Here is a 6,312-nt window from a genome sequence, read left to right as displayed (position 1 = left end):
GGGAATATGACGTCACGGAATAGACTGGCGCGGGGGGGGGGGGGGTCAAATCAATCTCTGCAACTTTAATAATCATGAAATCAGAAGGAACATTCGTCGCATACAATATTAATTTCACCAGAGTTTTAGTTTGATATTTAAATCCATGTAATTCTCCAGAACAATAGGTGGCAGCACGGAGAGAAAGTCGAACTCGTGTGAGAGGAGTGATCAGACCCGAGTCCCGTTTTTTTTTTTTTTTTTTTTTTTTAGAAAGTGCGCTTTCTAATGTGCTATTTCACCTGAGAAAAATCTGTGCTGCTGGACAAGGGCACACTAGATGAAATCAATAAGTAGTGTTTTGTTGATTTAAAAAAAATCATACTTAATAAACCTCAAAGTTTGGATTGTATTAAGGCTTTCCCGAGTTAAAAGTAACGAGGGAATAAAAGGGTTTTCATTTGAAGTGGAATCATTGTTTGCTGACCTGGCTCAATTAATGCTAAGTCATCTGGTTGATGTGAGCCTAATCAAATGTAACCAGACACAAGGCATGTCTGCTATCAGCTATGGTGGAGTGAATACTGTTATGCATCGCATTCCGCTAGATAATCTATTAACACAATGGTGAGCTTCAATTACAGATTTCATAGTAATACTTCCCAATACCAGTTTCATAGTAGTGTCTTTCATATTTGATAGTAATTCATTAATGTTTATCACTTAACTCCAAAAATATTTCTGAGTTATGAGCAGCTATTAGGGCTCTACAAAATTGTAAAATCAACAGCATCAGAGGAAAAAAACATAGGTCCAGACAAGGCTGTGAATATCTAATCTTTTTAATCTTAGTCCTCTCCAGTTCCATGCTTTACAGCATAAAACAATTTAAAAATATGTATAAAGTAAAAAGCACCATTGCCCCAGCTTTTGTTTCTCTTATTTTACTCTGTTATACTTGTTTCTCTTATTGTACTGATCATGTTTTTCTCTGGTGATCTAAAACTAAAGCAGAGATAAAACTATGTTTTCCTCTCTGGCATTGAAATTTCTTAATAATTCCCTGTTTGCACAGATCATGCAGTGTTTGCACAGATCCTCTCTGTTAACAGAAGACTGAAGGCTTCTATACATGGAGCTGGCCATCGCCCTGTTGCAGAATGCTGACACAGCCACCCATTCATGCTTTTGTCTTAACCCGAGGAATGTAGCACGCCTGTGTGTGGTCATCTGTGGCCTCCTTGGTCTGTAACAATGGCAATCAAAGGCAGGCATGGATACGGTGTTGTTTAGGCTACAATTATTTAAAAACAGTTCTCTTTTTTCTCCTACAGTCAGAAATTGATAATAGAAGTAACGTTCCTTCTGACCTACTGTCAGAAACAGGACCACTTAATAACCACTCAACATCAAGATACTTGCTGCTCAAATGCTATTGCAACTTTTGTGAATGAAGGTATTGAGATATGGGACTCATCTTTGTAATATAATGTATAATAAAGAGGAAAAGAATAGAAAACAGGGCACAAATAAGATTTTTTATCAGTAATGAGCAGTTTTTTCCCCTATCACTGTCACAACCTGGCTGCCACCCAGTTAACCACACACACCTGCACACACTCCTGTTATCACTCCTGTTATCCAGTCACCCACTAATTAGTACATTGTGTACACCTGCTTTTTGTTTACTTTTGAGTAATCTGTCTTTGTATTAGCCTCCATGTTATTCCTGCTTGCTTCCATGCCTGCATCCTACTGCTAGCTTCAAAGCTTGCCTGGTTATCCATTTGGCTGTTCCTCCTACTCATAGACATCTTTTGTTTGTGCGTCCTTTCCTTTATTTAATGAACCTCTGCCTGCTGCTCCACTCATGCATCACTCCCTCACTCCAGTGCTATTTCACAATCATTTTATATAGGCTGTATGCATTGTCTCCCCTTGGGTAGATCTTTAGGTGTGCAATTTGCTGTGTAGAGTGTTTATTGGTAATGGTTGGAGTTTTTCGCAGCTGTAACTCATAGCAAGCTTATGTTTTTATGTAAAGCGCTCTGGTGCATTGTAATCAGTATTAGGAACCTTAGCTAAATACTCTTTTAACCACAATACCCGATCTTCATCCTAAACTCTGGCCTTTTTCCCCTTGGAGTTGCTAGCTCCTATCTCTGTATGTTTCATTACCATCAGGATTGTGTTGGGGTGTCCCTTGCCTGCTAGTAAATGTTTGGTTCTCCCACCCTGGTAAAATGAGAGTGACACTGCACTTAAGGCAAGGCAAGTTTATTTGTGTAGCACTTTTCATACACAGTGATGATTCAGTGTTACACAGATATAAAATAATAAAATAAATAATAAAGCTTATTACATCCCATGATCCATCACCTCAAGGCATTAATATTGTTCCAATCTATATACCATAGGTGTAGTTTTGGGTAGGGGATGGGAGGGCATGTTGAGTAGTGTGAGTGGTGTAACCCCCAAAAATTGAAAATAAACCTTTGCTACTGCTCTCTCTCTCTCTCTCTCTCTCTCATATATATATATATATATATATATATATATATATATATATATATATATATATATATATATATATATATATATATATATATATATATATATATATATGCTTACTGCCTGGCCAAAAAAAAAAGGTCACACACTCTAATATTTCATTGGACCGCCTTTAGCTTTGATTATGGCATGCATTGATTATGGCATGCATGAATTTTTCCCCAAGATCTGTATTGATGATGGGAGATTTGGACCACTGCGCAAAGTCTTCTCCAGCACATCCCAAAGATTATCAATGGGTTTCAGGTCTGAACTCTGTGGTGGCCAATCCATATGTGAAAATTATGTCTCATGCTCCCTAAATCACTCTTTCACAATTTGAGCCCAATGAATCCTGGCATTGTCATCTTGGAATATGCCCGTGCCATCAAGGAAGAAAAAATCCACTGGTGGAATAGTCTGGTCATTCAGTATATTCAGGTAGTCAGCTGATGTCATTCTTTGGGCACATAATGTTGCTTAACCTAGACCAGACCAACTGCAGCAACCCCAGATCATAGTACTGCCCTCACAGGCTTGTACAGTAGGCACTAGACATGATGGGTGCATCACTTCAGCCACCTCTCTTCTTACCCTGATGCGCCCATCACTCTGGAACAGGGTAAATCTGGACTCATCAGACCACATGACCTTCTTCCATTGCTCCAGAGTCCAATCTTTATGCTCCCTAGAAAATTGAAGCAGTTTTTGCCGGTTTGCCTCACTGACAAGTGGTTTTCTTAAAGCTACACATCTGTTTAGTCCCAATTCCTTGAGTTCCCTTCATACTGTGCGTTTGGAAATGCTCTTACTTTCACTTTTAAACATTTGATCTCACCACACGTTTAAGTGATCGCCAATCACGATTTTTTTCTGACCACATTCGTTCCTTGAAGATGATATTTCCCCACTGTCCTTCCACTTTTTAATAATGCATTGGACAGTTCTTAACCCGATTTTAGTAGTTTCAGCAATCTCCATAGATGTCTGCTTGATGTATGCCAATAATTTGACCCTTCTGAAACTGATTAACATCTTTTCCACGACCACAGGATGTGTCTTTCGACATGGTTGTTTAACAAATTAGAAGCTTCTCGCTACATCAGTTAGGGTTAAATAACTTGTTGCCAGCTGAAACATAATCAGCCATGTAGCAATTATCCAATGGGAGGCTCTTACCTATTTGCTTAGTTAAATCCAGGTGGTGGCCTTTTTTTTTTTTGGCCAGGCAGTGTACTGGGCAGGTTTTTAACAGGCTACATGTACAGTAAGATCACAGTCAGGCTACCCATAGCTGGCATTTCTGCCCTGTTTTCTGCTATTTTAACCACAATGACATTGGACTTTGCGAGGCTATTCAGTGTTATGGGGGATTTAATTAAGGTCATGAAAACTTAAAATGCATGGAAATGTGATGCCCATAACTACAGAACCATATCTTCCAAAGTATTGTAATTATGACCAATTCAGCATAGTTTTTGGTACAGTTTGGTTTACGGTACAGTTTACTCAGTTATTTAGATGCTTGAACATTGATTTCAATTTAATCAAAGACACCAAAGAGTGCACCTGAGGTAAGGTTGTCAAAAGAAAAGAAATAAAAGTGTCCTATTGAAAGTGTTAGGTCACAAAGACACACTGGAAGGAGATTCAGTGTGCCTTGACATAGATTCACTTGACATTGGACTTAATCTAATGTGGACCATTTCCTAAATTGAGTTGGACACCCCTACTCTAAGTGGACAAGTGGAGTCATAATACTCCAAGCCTTGTTCAAGCTGTTTTGGATCTTTTCTCCTTACACATTGCGTCAATGCACAAACAATAATGACCACTGAATGTGTGCTTTAAAGCGCAACTCCCAATTAATTAATCATGTTTTTCCAAAGAATCTAATGCAGATGTCAATGCATATTTTCCTATTGCAACACTATTCAGTTGAGCAACCTTTTGAACTTAAGTTCCACTAAGGAAGCCTTTCAAAACCACTTAGTTCTTAGATCTTTTCTTCTTGCCATCATAATTGAAAAACAACATGTCTATCATACAATACACCTGTCTGGAAGCATCTGCACATATTTCCCCACTTATTCAGGGTTTCCTTTCATTTGTCACCCCTCCGTATAGATTCAAAAAGCAATTATTGCATCACTGGGTGGTTAAACCTTTTGATCTGTGTTAGCAATGAAAATCTTGACATCCATTTGCTCTTTGTGTTTCACTGTAGCATTTTGTTTTGAATGACAGGGCTTTCTGAATGACAACAAAAAGTTAGGCCTCACAATGAGGTGTGATATCTTTATGATTTTACCATGAAGGTAAATATCACCAACTTTTGTACGGAATTGTCGTGAGGCCTCTAAGGGGTTATCATACAAAAGGTGTTTGGGCACAAACTTACACATGCACATGTGCCGAATTAAAACATCTTTCAAGATGTCGTTTCATTTTAATCTTGTCAGCAGAGGCCACATGTGAGCCACGGTTGCCACCACTAGGAGGCGATGTAGTCTTCTTGTAACTTCACTAATAATAAAAAAGGGCACCTTTGTATGTTCCTGTGACTGTGCTGCAGCGAAAATTTTCATATATCACCGCAACTCTCCGGCAGCACTCCTGCACACTTAATTCCACCTACAATGCTGTCGCTTATGCAGTACCTATGGTGGCCGCGAATACCAATCATTCATCAAATTATAACACGTGCACTACATTTCCGAAACGCGGTGCAAATAAAAAACAAAACAAAACAAACGCATGCAACTTCAGAAACGCCGCAAATCCAGCCACAACACAACGGAAGTGTTTCCGGCGGACACGGAGAGCATGGGCTCCTATGAAACAGCGTTAACCGTCTAGATAGTGAGAAAAAAATATATATATTTGCGATTACCACGATTTTAGCATTGGTTTGGCTGATACAGGACGAACAACTAACGTATTCATACTCCGTTTTATCGCATATTTACTGTTGCTAGGATGTAAAGAACGCAGCCTCGGAGAATACTGATAAAATCCCATTAATACAACTCAGGTTCTGTCTACTTAAACTGAGAGTGTGTTAGTTTAATTTATGATTCGAAATGAACAACATTCTAAATGTAGGCATTTAGGCAGAAACTGAGTTGTATTATACAGTATCTCATTAGGTTCAATGGAATTTTAAAATAGTAACACACTCTGAAGGTAGCTCGCTAGTTATTCAGTGGCAGGGTCAGGTTTATATTCTTGTTAAATCGGATTTTTAAAATCAACATTCTTTAAGGCTGTGATCTTTACAACACAGCAGTAGCTGTATCGATTTTTACATTTGTCAAACATTGATTTAATTTTTTATTTCATTATAATCAATATACTAATGATTGTTTTGACAAGAATAATTATAAAAGACATCATTTTTGTTGTTGTTGTTTTTTACAATTTGAAAAAAATACACAATGATTAGTGAAATGGTCTTTATCATAGAATATGAGAACCTGTGTTATGACAGTTTAACTGAACTCCTCTGCTACAGATGTACTTCGGAGGCTGTGGTTCTGGCTGGGTACTTTTATCTTCGTTTAATCACACGCTGTTACTAGTCCTACCACTGTCTGTCTGACTTGAGTTAACGTTAAGATTTCCATTGACTGCATATAACAAGCACGGGTGAGTAATCTGTATTGTGCCACAGAGCATGGCTTTCATAACGTTTATTATCACTACTCTGTACTGGGTATTTCTAAACCTACTGCATCCTGTTTAACGTTAAGTGCTATACTGGTTGGATGTCTAGGCGATAAA

This window comes from Electrophorus electricus, chromosome 6 (genome assembly GCF_013358815.1).
Source record: "Electrophorus electricus isolate fEleEle1 chromosome 6, fEleEle1.pri, whole genome shotgun sequence".
NCBI classification, from domain to species: Eukaryota; Metazoa; Chordata; class Actinopteri; order Gymnotiformes; family Gymnotidae; genus Electrophorus; species Electrophorus electricus.
Note: the sequence above shows the minus strand (reverse complement) of the source record.